This window comes from Cygnus atratus, chromosome 2, assembly GCF_013377495.2.
Source record: "Cygnus atratus isolate AKBS03 ecotype Queensland, Australia chromosome 2, CAtr_DNAZoo_HiC_assembly, whole genome shotgun sequence".
NCBI classification, from domain to species: Eukaryota; Metazoa; Chordata; class Aves; order Anseriformes; family Anatidae; genus Cygnus; species Cygnus atratus.
Genome location: NC_066363.1, coordinates 125283704 through 125298655, shown reverse-complemented (window position 1 = coordinate 125298655; position 14952 = coordinate 125283704). Strand labels below are relative to the sequence as shown.

At 36.3% G+C, this 14952-nt stretch overlaps 1 long non-coding RNA gene across 1 annotated transcript in view; it reads right to left on the bottom strand.

Annotated features, from left to right (window-relative positions):
* Window positions 1-14677, bottom strand: part of LOC118256290 (uncharacterized) — a 38294-nt gene extending 23617 nt beyond the window's left edge. The window contains exon 1 of the long non-coding RNA XR_004781185.2: window positions 14577-14677. This is a non-coding gene — a long non-coding RNA (uncharacterized LOC118256290). The remainder of the gene's footprint in view (window positions 1-14576) is intronic.
* Between the last annotated feature and the right edge of the window lie 275 nt (window positions 14678-14952).

Genomic DNA, 14952 nt, shown 5'->3' with positions numbered 1-14952 from the left:
GATAGTCCTAATTTCAGCACAAGACTGAAACCCACACCTCTGGGCATTAACATACATCCACTTCCCCTGTTAACATTTCCTGCTTCAGATGGCAATTAGTACAGGGGGCTAGATGCAAAAAAGTTGCAAACGTCTGAAATACAGGGAATATAGTACCAACTATAACTGCATCTTGAACTTATTTAATCAAGTGTTACTTCATCTACCTTAAATTCAATGGATACCATGCTGTGACCTTAAAGTATCTGAGAAGCCCAGAGTGACCGACACCACTACGCAGCCTGAGGGGACTCAGTGGCTGGAACTCCTTCTTTCCAGTGCCTCAGCCACGGTCCCCTGAAAGCTGTACAGGAGACACTCTCAGAACCTCTATAGCTGTGGCTGTCTTTCTAAAAGGGCCCATGGGGATTTCTTCTCCTCCCTTTTTCACACAAAAGATGAGCAGCAATTAGGAAGACAAAGTGCAATACACTCCTGTCATGCAGGCAAGCGAAACCACATCTCCCAGGAAACACTTTAACCGCAAGACTATAAACAATCAGGTTATAAACAATGCAGGGGGGTGGAGTGGGAGGGTGAACTTCTCCACTTTGAAGATAAGCCATTGTTCAGGCATCGGTTCTGCATTCATCATGCTAGAGAGAGAGAGGGTGGCAGGGAGAAAGACTGGGTGTCAGTGGTCAGCAGCAGCTGCTGTCAGTTAAGGAGCTTACCTGGGGACAGCCCAGATCTCATGCTTCATAGAGGGAACTGTGGATGCCAGGTTAGAGCCAGAGTAGTTTTACATGACAAAAAGAGACAGATAGTCCAGATATCTTATAGAAGAACTCTGCTTGATCCTTTCAGAAAGAGGTTATAAATACTTATGCTTAGGACAAGAGGTCAGCAGAGGTTATTAAGTGTCTACAAGTACTGCTTTACAGCATGGAGGCACATAAAAGGGCAAGGTCCTAGGCAAACGTGGCTAGCCTTAGACAACTACATTATACACTAGTAGCACACAGGATCCTTCTTTGTACCAGGGCTACCTCCTACATTAAATCTACTCTGATGTTTACTGTGTTCATAAGGTCAAGTGTCCATAAGCAGGCGTAGTATAAAATGCTGAATACCTTACAACTAACAACTTAGCTGTCTAACCCACTGTCCTCCATATCACAACATTACTGAAATTCACCTAGATACTTTTTAGCTGTCATGTAAGTATAACATTATCTGGTATGAAGAATGTGAGAACATTAGCAGCCAAGACTTCTGGTCTGAAAGTATTAAATTGTCTGCATTCTTCTGCATAAAGTGAGCCTGCTTGTGTGCCTGCTCCCACCAAAAGAAAAAAAAAAAAAAAAAAAAAGAGGGTCATGCCATTGACTTCAAAGTGAGGAGATTCATGCTTAGATGTTTAGTGTAAGAACTGAATCAATTGCTTGACTTCCCAAAGACCAGAGAGGACAAGAGTATTTGACAGACATACTCGGTTAAAAAAGACTAGCCTTAATCAAAATATTTAGATTGACAGGGCCAATGTCTGCCCACAAAATCACTTATTCAACTTCATTACATTCAGAGAAACAAAACATGGGAAAATGAAACTAGCAACAAAGTTTACCCCATTACGTACTATTCTAGATAAATAAATAAAAAAAAAAGTCAAAGCTAAAAAAAAAAAAAAAGACTAGAGAAGTCTGAACTGGCCATTCAGTTGTACACAATAGCCAAATGAAATAAAATACAGCAATAGCAAGCTTCCGGGGGGGTTATAGTAATTAGAACAAATGATATTTTAGATTGTTGATACACATATTGTCTTTACACAACACAGGCAGTAAATGAATAGTTCAGAAGTGTACAATGTTGGGAAAATTGATCCAAGCACAAGAGTGTGGATGTAAATGTGTAGAGTGCAGTTGACAGCCTTTCTAGCATCAGTGCCAGCACACGTGGCTGAGTGGTGTTCCCTCATGACCTACGGAATCCAGATGTGCAATAGATGTCTTGTGATAACCTTGTATCTCTGCCTTTCAAACTGTGAGAAGTTTATTTTGAAAAAGTAGCAAATGGTATGGGAAACAGACTGATTTCTCTTTCAGGAACAGCTAATACAGGTGTCTGTCGTGTCTTGTCCCTTTCCCCCAAAAAGTACATCTTATCCATTTCTAGCATAGGAATGTTTTCATGTTTTCTGGTTTCAATCAGATTTTCCATTTTATTATTTTCTTGTTATTTTTCCCCCACTACTATCATCTACAATGGTTTCTTCCCTCTCTGACCTTTCCAATCTGACCCTAACCACCTCCATTCCAGCCCAGGTGGAATAAAAATATCTCTTAGGCAAAGTCGCTTTTTTCACACAGACATCAAAGTTCATCACATCTATTTTCAAGCACTATGAAAATGTCTCTCAGGTACTGACTTAGCCTTCAGTTCAGTCAACAGCTTGACAGACCTGAATGTAACTTACTGCTCTGTTCAGGTTTTGGTAACAGTGTACCAAAACCTAAAAGACTTGAGTTTCTTTTCTTGAGTTCAGCATAAAGTTGACCTCAGTCACAAATAGGAACCAGATGACCTTCCTTTTCACCGTTCTCTTATTGGGTTACTCTTTTTCAGTATGGTCTCCATGAAACTCTGGAAAGACTATCCAAAAAATCCATCTAATATGTAATGCGTAGCCCATAGATGCAGGATACTGTAGTACTGGGTGGCGTTGCAGGCTCTGATCTGACAAAACTCACATTATTTTGCAAGACTCATTCAGCTTGAATAAACTTTCCTTGGTAGGTGGATTTTTTTTTTTCTTGTGGTTTGGAATGAAAGACATTCAGTCCCATCTGGCTATGGTCATTCTTTTCATCTCATCTGGATATTTTTTACAGTCCAGGACAACGTGGTAGTTACTTTTTACATTTTAGTACTATAAATGCACAAGTGCCTGAGGTTCTTGCTCTTGCAACTTTTTTCCTTCCCTGAACATATGTACCTGTATACTCAGTAATGACACTGTGTTTCCACAGCCAGAATGCAAACACATTCCAAAAAGTATAACTGAAAACACTGAGAAAAGCTGTAATTTATGTAAATGAAATTTAAAAAGTAATTTTCCTTTTCCCTACTGATTAGTGTTTTTCTCTTGAAGCCTGTTAGCTTTGGGACTTATATTCTGCTGTCAACATTTTGGGCTCTAAAAACAGATGAATAGTTTTAGAGCTTCAGTCAAAGAAAAAAAAAAAAAGAAAGAAAAAGAAAGAAAAAGCCCAAATGTCAACCCTATGCTTATTAAAACAATAAGGGCAATGATAATGCAGAAATAAAGTGTTTACAGATTGTTTTCTGTATTGTATTAGTAGTGTTAAACATAAGCCTTTAATGCAGAAATGCCACATTAATGGGGCATCAGGAACCACTGAGGGATCAAAATGATGCACACAATACTAACATGGTCAAATCTTCCTTTTGAAAAGCAGTCAGTTTTCCCCAAGAGCTTAAATCATTAAACCCTTCCCTTAACTAGCCATCATATGTTCAATAATGAGTATATGCAATGAGCCACTCATTGAGTCACTGCACTGGAGAGAAAGCTAATAGAATCCAGTCTGTGTGGTGGGTTAGGTAGATGTCATGAAAGCCTCACCCAAAACTTACGGTTTTATATGCCATTAATGATTTCTTCTATGAGCAACAAATTAGCAAATACATAAAAGGATAAGCAATTCTTCAGTTCATACTAACATATATGTGACTTGATCTAACATGTAATTACTAAACTACTCTGGAAAATTTATTAATGGAAAATGATAAGAAGCAGCCAAAAAGTATGAGACATATGACAGTAGAAGCTTTGAACAAACACATTCTATCAATCCAAATGACCTTGGAAGGAATGATATAACAATATCATGGTTAAACATCAGAGTAAATGAGTCTAACAAAAGAGCCATCCCACAGAAATGAAAGCCATGTCCAATTACAATAAAAAGAAATTGCCCTAAACTCTGGCAAGCTAGGTCAAAAAGTGTAACAGTGCAAAAAATATTTTTTTTAAAAAGCATGGATACTAGAAACAAAATTTTCTATCTTCATTCTTCTTTGATCTACATCATTTACAGCGAGTATTCATTTTCCAGTAGATTTTAAGGTGCCTTAAAAACAGATAACAGCATAACACAAAACTTAAATATATAATTTGCTTAGTTGTTCACTCTGTAATGAAGCTTTCTGATGATACAGAAATAATCAGAGCAGTTCAAAGCTATACTGAGTAAAGGAATTTAGGAGGAGAATATGGACATTAAATGACAGATAAGAAACAGGGTCAATACATGCAAAGAAATACACACAGGTAAATCCAGATTTAATCAAAACTACCAATTAATAGGGTCTAAATTTGCTGTAAGTGTTTGACAGGTCTTCATTTACTCACAGCTTTTGGATTATTTTATATATCCTCTGCATTTATTCAGCTGTATCTTGGAAAACCTCCAAGGATGGAAACTGCACAGCCTCACTGGCAGCCTCTTCTACTGTTCTCATGGTGTAAAAGCTTTTCATTATGTCCCATATAACATTTTTTTGTTTGTTTGTTTCAGTCCATCATCTTTTGCCCTCCCACTGTGAAGAGCCTGACTCTGTCTTCTCAATGACCTCCTCTTAGGTATTGGATGGTTATCACTTAGATCTACCCAAAACCTTCTCTTCAGCATTGAGGCAGTAAAATGATGAAGTTCATGGAGAAGACAGATAACGAGTGATCAGTGATAAATCATAGCACAAAATGCATAAAAAAAATAAGCAAAAAAAAAAAAGACTACTTTTTTCAGAAAAGTACATAGTTGTAGAAGACGTTTAATTATAGATGACTTCAGACTTTGCAGAATTCATTGCTGTATGATTTTTTCTCTTAGGAATAGGCTTTTGAACCCACAATTTGTAAAGAAAGTCTATAAGAGCTTTTAACATGGGAACATCTATACAACATTTTGGTCAGGAAACATCTTTTATCAAAGTCTATCAGAATCTGGCAGGGTTTGCAAGAGGAAGTATCACCCTGCACTTTCCCAGTCCTCATATACTTTCCTGAAGCATCTGCTATTTGTCATTATTAAAAACAGTCTAACTCTGGACAAAATGTCTCATGATATTATGCCATCATACCTAGCAGACAGAGCTGACAGTCTTAAGAAAAATTGGCATAGGCTCATGTGCTGGGTACTTGCTCTGCTCCACAATGAGTCCCTGTCAATGCCTGTGGGTTACTCACTCTTCCTTCTACTTACAGCAATTTCTGGCTACTGCTGGATTTTCCCTCAAATATACACCCGTGACCAGTTTAATGGAAAAAATGGTAAACAACAACAGCTTGTCTGTATAAATAGAAAAATAAATGTTTAAGGAACATATCACTGCATCAGATCACCCACAGTGAAAATGAAGGGGTAAGTAGAAAATCAACCTATTTTATGAGCTTTTGTTGTTGTTGTTGTTATGGATGCAGGGAAATACTCAAGTGCGCAGAGAGAGAGTGCTTCTCTGAAGAAGGTTGTATTTCCATATATAGTTGTATTTATTCGTTTGTCCTTAATCCACCCGCAGTAGCTTTCCAAAACAGAGATCTGTTTCCATTCATGTTTTAGCATTGTCTGCAGACAGCAGTGAAATTACACTTCATGATAGACAAACTTCAAAAGAATTGGAGGTTCAAAGCTTGTATGGGCTTATCTGAATTTCTCAGGTCTGCAGATCTCTTGGTATCAGCCTACAGCTTGGTAGTTCAAGCACTTCCTGGTTAAATTCCAGAAGGAAACAGAGACAGGTTGACTTCAGAGGGCCCAGACCAAGATATGCATTCAAGCTCCTGATAGGCTTAAAAGGGAGCTGGAGTAAGAGCACATGTTAGCAAAACCCCTAACCAGACAAGCAGAGATTTTTAATTCTTCATGAGGATCCTACAGCAGAAAAACACTGGAACTGTTGTTTTCCACACATCAAAAGAGAAAGATTTTGTTTTATGTGATTTTAATTCACTCCAAAATACAGGTTTCCACAAATAGTATTTGTAGTAAGTTTGTTTGTTTTGCTTCGTTTTGTTTCATTTGGTTTTGTTTTTAAACACAAAAAGCAAAAGGAATCTCACAAAATTGAATGCACTGTATCTCTCCAATCTTTGAGTGAGTATTTCTTCTGGTCGTTCCATATGTCATGAGCTGGATTTTGCCAAAGATACCTCTGTCTGCTTATATCATGCACATATATTCTGTGGTTGATCTCCTATCTACAATATGCACATATCTGCAATCTCCTAAACAATATATTAGTACAGTAATGACCTGTTGAAATGCCACTACTTTAGCTTCCTCTCAAGAGCAGTAGGAAATTTGCAGAAAATAAAACCAGTGATGATGATTATTTTGTTAAACGTAATCATTTCCATACTGAGAGCTCAGCAATGAATTGTGCCTATCATACTAAATTATTTTACTTGAAACTCTTTCTTTGCTGAATAGCAAAGTTACTAGTTCATGGAAGTTTCTGGCTTTTCTGTTTTATAATTTTAGCTTTCATTAATAGTTTTGTATTGCAACCGAGAAGCTCATTTATACATTAAACAGTACTAATCAAAAATTAATTGCAAGATGTCATCCAATTATAAGATGTTACCATAGCCTTTAAGTGGATCCAATATTGTAAATTACATATAGCATTTAGATGGAGCTGGTCTCAGACTTCAGGATCCTTCCTTTTAAGTCAGTTTTTTACAGTGGTGGAGCCATTTCTAGTGGCTTGGCTAGTCTTGGCAAGTTCACCAAGAGAATGTGTATGTCAGTGTCTATAACTCTCACATTGTGGCAGTTTTGTGTCTATTTCATGTCACTTTGACTATGTTAGAGATTATTAGTGATTAAAATAATTTTGATGTGATGTAGATGAAACAGATGCTTTTCTACTTATTAATAATTCTTCCTATTTTTTTTTCTGTAGATACAATTCTGTTATCACTAATCATTTTTTCTCATGAAATCTATATTAACTTTCATGCAACAAGTACAACTGGAATTTCTCTCTAGTATCACATATCTACCCATTAACCGAGCATCTGGTGGCAAAAGATGAATTAAGCATACCATAAGTATACTTCTGTGAAGGCAATGTAAAGAGGTAATTTGTCTGAAACAGGGAACTAGCATTTGTTTACATGGAGAAAAACATTTTTAGAATACCTAGCTACAAACAATATAATAAGGCAACTTTAGCAAGACATTCTTGAAAGAAAATGTACGTGTACAGTAGCAATAAAAATGATGTTAGCTCTTCTGTAATTAATACAAATAAAATTAACAATAAATAGAAAAATAAGAACTTTGAAGAAGCACATCATTAGTGTCATAGACATATAGTACCTAAATGAGGCCTATGAGAAAGCTGGAGGGGGACTTTTTACAAGTGCATGTAATGATAGGGCAAGGGGTAATGGTTTTAAACTGAAAGAGGATAGATTTAGGTTAGATATAAGGAAGAAATTCTTCACTGATGAGGCACTGGAACAGGTTGTCCAGAGAAGCTGTGGATGCCCCATTCCTGGAAGCATTCAAGGCCAGGTTGGCTGGGGCTCTGAGCAACCTGGTCTAATGGGAGGTGTCCCTGTCAATGTCAGGGGGTTGGAACTAGATGATCTGTAAGGTCCCTTCCAACTCAAACCATTCTATGATTCTATGGTTATATGATTGTGTGACTCTATGATTCTATGATTGAGCCAGACTATTTTAACAATCCAAGCATGCTCAGGTTGGTCAGTATGCTCTTCATACTTCCAGAAATATGGCTTTTAGTAGTCATTATAGTCATTTTAGTAGTCATTTAGTAGTTTTTTTTGTAGTCATCTTACGCTATGACTGCTTACCAGCAAATAAAACAACAGAAAGTACAGCATATTCAGTACACATTTCCTCTTAAACTCATGGACCCCAGCAGAGAATGCATTAACCTAGCTTGTTTTCCAAAGACTGTATATAATATGCAGTTCATCTGAACCTCAGTAAAACATGATTTTGAGAGTTTGCCAGCTTCATAACGTTCCTGGGAATAGTTTATCACTTGTGTTCTCCATTTCCTTTCTTGATCCTCTCCCTGAGAGTCAGCCAAGCAAATGTTGGGTAAATATATCTGATAGTTTTTAAAATGTCTCAGCAACTAATCAGAAATAACTAGACCAGCCCTTGAAGAAATAAAACCCAATGTCTGGCTCTTAACTTGTGGTTCTTAAACATATAATTTTATGTTTAATAAACAGGCCAAAGGAATGTTTTTATAGTTCATTTAGAGTACTTCTGTTGTTTTTTTATAAATATGCATGTAATTAAGATGCATTATATTAGTAGCCTTTTTTTTTTTTTTATCTCCTGTGTTAAATACTAATATCCTTATTCCTTATAGGAGAAACACCCTATAATTTGTATTTTTTCAAATTTTGGACAGCCTTAGAATGCCTTTTATTTTGAAGAATAATGGCAATAGTAAGAAAAATGCTAAACAAACAAAAAAGAACCAGTTCATATTTAGTGCCTTAATAAATCCCAGATTTTGACTGTGCAGAAGATGAATCAGAAAAAATTCTTTCTTTCCATTATAAATTGCATTTAAATCCAAATCCAAGTTGTATTTTATTTCTGTTTGTTTGTTGGTTTGGTTTGGTTGGTGGGTTGGTTGGTTTTTGTTTTCTTTTTAGTTTGACTATCATTGTTAGTAATGTGAGTAGCATTCCATAAGTCTCAAGACCTTGGAAACACAAATGGACTCTTGTGAGCTGCACTGGCTATCTTGGAAAGTGAAGTGTGTTATTTCCCCTGTAAACAGTTACAACAGCATAGTAAGCATCTACACGCTGCCACAGTCAGCGTTCTACTCTCAAGACCACAAAGAACAGAGGAAGAAATAAAAGATGTTTTCTGAAGACATAATCTGTCTAGTAAGCTGTTACAGAGGACTGAACTTTCTGACTTCTTCCAAAGTGAATGTCTTGCACTAAAGTCTACTCTAGTTAAAATCCCTGACATAATATTAAAACATATCTACTTCAGATGTCAGTTCTGGATTGGGGATTATACAATTCAGTTACTAACATCTTTCTTCCTTGGATAAAACAACATGCTCTCCAGTATTCTCTCAGGGATGCTCCCGTTCTGGCACTTGACTTCTAGAGATAAGAAGGAGAAAAAACAGTCTTCCTTGTGTTCCTATTTAAAACAAAATGAACAAACAAAACAACAACAACAACAAAAAACAACACCTGAATGAGCTCCATCTTTTTTTCCCCTATTTATATGTGAATAACATAAAAGTGTACACATTAATTGTCTCTTTATTCTTCTCTCTAGAAGTCAACTCACAGAACTGTATTACCAGTTAAGTTATCTTCTTCCTAGCATTAGTGAAAGCCTGTGTTTTGGTACCAGCATTTTCAACACCTTGGAATAAAGGAATCCTATAAAAACTGCAAATTTGCATTTCTATGGCTTTTAGCTGGATGAGGAACATTCTGCCTGTCAGTCAATCTCTACCAATGTGAGAGGTGATCAGGTGTGCAGTCACTGATCCTTTAGGGTGTTGAGGAGAGTGCTTGTGGCTAATATAGTTGGTGGTAAAAACATGCAATGTTCTTGGCCTTTCCTTGTTCTTCTCCACTGCTAAAGGCTCCTGATCCACCCCAACTTCCCCTCCACCACTCCCCACGTTACATAATTTTTTCCTTCTTGCACTGAAATTTGTCCACTAAAACACACAATGAACTCAATGTGCTTCTCAAATTTATATAAATAAATAAATAAATCTCAACACACACACGCACACACACTAAAAATACACCAAAAAAACCCAAACCTCACTGCATGCCTCTGTGGATTTTCTTGTGGTTACATTACACTCAAAGCCCTAGTAGAATTGTGGGCACTGTGATAAGATGGAAATTTACTGAAAATGATGACTAAATGTTGGGTGCATCTCACCCTCTTGGCAACTTCTGTAATGTGATTTCTAAACATTTCATTACTCAGAGTCACTTGAAGACCTATCCTTGGGATCTAGCATAGGCCAGAGCAGAAGACCTTGTAAAATCCGTAATATTTATGTTGAATGTCTAGTTTTCCTTTTAGTATATGTTTTCAGTATACACATTAATTAGATTAAGTTTCTTTTGTTTGGGCTTGACTAGAACAAGTGACATAAAAAAGTGAAGTTGCAGAAGTTTAATTTGATCAGACAGTAAAATAAAAGGAAAATAGAGCTAATTCCAGGCATAACAATGTATCAAATTACATATTGCTTTGACCATCCAGTCAAACCATGAAGCATGAAAAAGATTCCACAGAGTTCCATTGCCCAGACTAATTTTATCCTCAGCTGTATTCAGAGGTTATTCAACTTTTCTATACAGCATGTCCCTGCTTGCAGGGCCTATACCACCAGCCCTAAAGGTGGGATTATCATCCTTAAGAAAGTTTAATGCATATGTGAAAAACAACGTCTCTTACAAGTGCTGTTGAACTTCATGGGAAGTTTCATAATATTTGACTGTTTGCCTGAAGTTCTTGCTCTGAGAGTCTTGGGATTGTAAAAGAATCTTGCCTTTTTTTTTTTTTTTTAATGAAGTTTTCAGTCTCTAATGGTTCCACAGAAAATCTTCAAAATGTGGCCTGCTCTTTCTAAAGATAAAAACTCATAAATAAAACAACTCCCTACCAAAAGAAAAAAAATAAATATTTTAAAAAATACAGCACTTATTTCTTAAAAAAGATTAAATCAAAATCAAAACAGTCATTCTGAGCACTTGACTGTGGCAATCCTGAAAATATCTTGTCAATATTTTTATCTAAACTTAATCTTTTATTACACCATTCGATTGGCTTTATGATATATATTATACTGGTCCCATGCAGTGTCAGTAATTTTGTATCAGTTAATATATGTGTTTATTACATATGCATTACCATGACATCATTTTGAATACCAATACACCAAGTTAAGGTTGCCATACTTCTGACATTCTTGCTTAGTTTTTCTAGTCACCATACATTTCACTTCATAAAAACATTTTAATGACCAAATTAAGATCTGTCTTAAAAGAAAATTAAAATCATTCTAGGATCAACAGAGCAGTGGAGTGGGACTCAGTTGGGCTGACCCAATTTGTTCTAATGGGATTATTCTACAGTGAAAGCAATATTACTGATGCTAACAAGGAGCACCAAAACCTTTGTCTTTCAAACTGATGTAGTAGCACTAACAACAGGAATTAAAAGTTAAATGAATACAATTTGGGATACATTATCTGCAACTGAAAATACTATTTCTTCATTTCTAAGTACATTCCACCACATAATGTCTCTTGGAATGGATAATTTGAAATGTTAAGCCTTATTTTTTTTTTCTGTAATAAAGGTCACTGTAGTGGAGATATGATCTTCATTATGATCATTGTTGCAGGAATTCCTAGGACACCTCAAAAATGATTCATATGAAGAAAAAAAAAAAAGGTAAACAAATAATGTTATGATAAATATTGCAGATTACCTCAGACCAAAACAACTCAAATCCTCTAAAGACAAAGTCAGAATACACTGCTATTTAAAGTAAATAATATTAACTTTAAAATACACATTTAGACTTGTCAAAATAGCCACAAAAGTCTGGAGGCTAATACTATTGCTTAGTGTAGACAAGATATTCAGTACCTTAAAAAATTATCCTCTTTGCAAACAAAGTAAATATCACAAATAGTCTCCTCTAATTTACTGGATTTTATCTCTTACTCTCAATGGGTGGTTAAAGCTGATCTCCTTTCATGACTTTTGAGAATCTTTATTTGTTTTAATGCAATAGAATCATTCCAGATGACGTTCAGAGATTATCCCCCTCTTCTCTTGTCAACTCTTCATCAAAACTGTCTTGATCCTTCATCATAATTTCAGCTACCACATTTGCTGCTACATTACGAGTTACGTTCTGCTCTGTGCTTAATCCCATGTTATCAGTTGTCTTGCAGACATACCATGGTCACATCAGATAGCTGCTTGTTTTACTCCTGTTCTCAGTCTACCACTTCCCATATCCATACCAAATACTGATGTTATTACCCATCTTGTTTTCAAAACTACGCCCCTCATTATCATTTTTTTGTTTTCTCACTTCTGTCCTTCACACTCTCAACCTTTTCCAGGGCTCCCAATTCCACATTGTGCCAAAATGTTTACTACTATGCCCAACTCACCTATCTCCTAATGCATCTTTTTAGATGGTTGTCAAAGATTATTAATCTGCCTTCCACCTTCATCGCTATCTCCCTTGATCCTCTGCTGCTTTGAGGCCTGTTTCTCTGTCTTTCTTTCATTCCCCTTTACTCATCAAACATTCCTAAATGGAAAGGGGTTTTTACAAACACTTTACATCTCCCAGAGTTGACTCACATTTCCTTAATCACTGTGCTACATAAAACTTGCTGCTCTCACTGTAGCTTTGAACCTACTCCAGGTTTACTTTTCTCATAAATTTCATTTTCTCACCTTACAGTTGCTGTTAGTCAATATATTTCAGCCAGTATATTCTAACAATTTATTCTCTGAGCTGATTAGAAATATCTTCATTCCAACTTGTGTTGACAAAAAAAAAAAAAAAAAAAGCAAGAATTTGGTTTTATCTGTATATGTCTAATAACGCTATGACAACACAAAATGCATATGTTAAATAATTATCTCATTTTTTAAGTGAAAATACTGCCATACTACATCTGAAATACAAAATGTCATATTAATACAGAGAATGTTGAACAGATGTGAACAATTGCTCAATGTAGCTTTTAATTTCTCACAAAGGAATTGACTGTTGCTAATATTTGGCAATATTATCCTTCCTCACAGTGTTCTGTCACAATGCAACATAAACCACAATTTGGCACTATGTTCCAGTGGTTTGCAGTTCTACATTTATCATGAAAGTTGTGTTTTGTTGTTGCTTCAGGTTTGCCTTTCTCATTCCATACTGCTCCATGTCTGTGAGGAGCAATCATAAATGAATAGGTTCGTCTCTGCTGTCCATCGAGAACTTAGTTTTAATGACATACCGTCATGCTCCAACTTGGCTTTGTCTGAGAATGTTTGAGACTTCCAGGTGCACGTTAAAATGACACATGCAGTATCATTTCAGTTGCAAACCAACAGCAAAACACAAGAAAGGTTATCTGTTGTTCAGAAATTAGAGAAAGTAATTTGTTGATGGGGAATATCTATAATAGAACTACTCAAATTTGAGTGACTTAATCCTATTTCATAGACATAGACAAACTATAGTGTCCAACAATGCACCACCTGTAGTGAAGTCATTGTTTTTTTAAATCACCACCATTCTTCAAAAGTATTTTGGGGTCATAATTAAGCAAGGGATAGGCCATGACAGATATTTTATTACAGGAACAATCTGTCTTCAGAAAAGAAAAATAGCATTGCAAAAGGGACACAAAGAAGATGGTGCTTAAGTTGCAAGAAACTGCTTGGGTGCAATGAATCACTGTCATGCTACAGAATTCAAGTATATTGTTAATACTCCTTCAATTTGGCTAAGCCTGTGTAACCAAGCCAGTTAATTTATTCGATCCCTTTCTCACTGAAGTATCAGTCACTTCAAATAGCTCTCATCTTTCTTTGTAAATAAAATATAAATAACAAATCTTTGAGACACTTATCAGCTAGAGAAGTGGGAAGGTCGTTCACTTCATCTGACTTTGAAGAATTTGAACTGGCTGCTGAAAGAGAATCCCAGAATCCATAAAAACTACATGGCCTACCATTTTTTGTAAGGTTCCTTCTGCTCCTTAAAACTAATGGAGTCAAGAAAAGAATACCTGGATGATTGACATTTAGCAATGCTTCCTTCAAAATCAGACCAATCAGCCTGTCAGAAGCATTCCACACTGACATCTGTCCACTTTCACAACCATCACATAGCTTTTAGCCTTCCTTTACTATTGAAGGAGAAATGCTAAAAGATACTTTTTCGGCTTCAATAGCTTGGATCTCTCACAGTCAGGCTCCAGACAAGATACAGTCCCTCTGGAACATACAGACAACTTTCTTCTTGGCTTTGATCAAAAATCAGTTTGTAGTCTGATACTCTAAGATATCTTTGCAGTCTTTTTTTCCAGCAAGTTCGCCATGCTGTTGTCACACGTTAAATCTTATCAGCAAAATGGATTTTCACTCATCTGGATCAGCTCACTTAGTAGCAATCAAAGCCTGTATCCCATCAACTTACCCAGCATTTCTTGTTCCCCAAACAGTCTGGCAGCCCAGCTGACTCCCTAGGATTACATACTCAAACATGCCTCCTTTCCATAGCACATTTTGATTTTCACAGTGTTCTTCGATAGCCTGCTCTGCTTACTGCTTCCCCCATACCATCAAGTGCTGGGTTCTGTTAGCATGTTTTTAATAACAGAACAGTATTCCATATACTGGAACAGAAATACCACAACAGTGTAATACAAGTCAAAATCAAATGGTTTGTCAAGAGGTAGTTTTGAGTTAAAAGGAGAATCTTACTGGCTTTTTCCTCTCAGCCTACTTGGGTGGCATCATCCACAGCCGTTGAGGCAGCCTGCTTTCCATTCAGGTAAAGCAATTCTCCTGCCTGCTTAAAAATTGAGATTCTTTGCAGTCTGGGCACCCAAGTGCATGACAGGATTACAACATACCCAACCACCCACAGTGTCACAGAGTGGTTTTGTTTTTAAAAAGGCAAAACCACTAGGATCAATTTTAAGGTGGAGACTGCTCTTGAAGCTTTATGCTTAAGTGAAAATGCATAAAGGGTACTTCATACACAGATACATATTACACCAAAAAAAAAAAAAAAGGCAACAAAATAACACCAGATGTGGAGGTTTTGGTCCTGGATAGTACAAATACTTCCAAAACA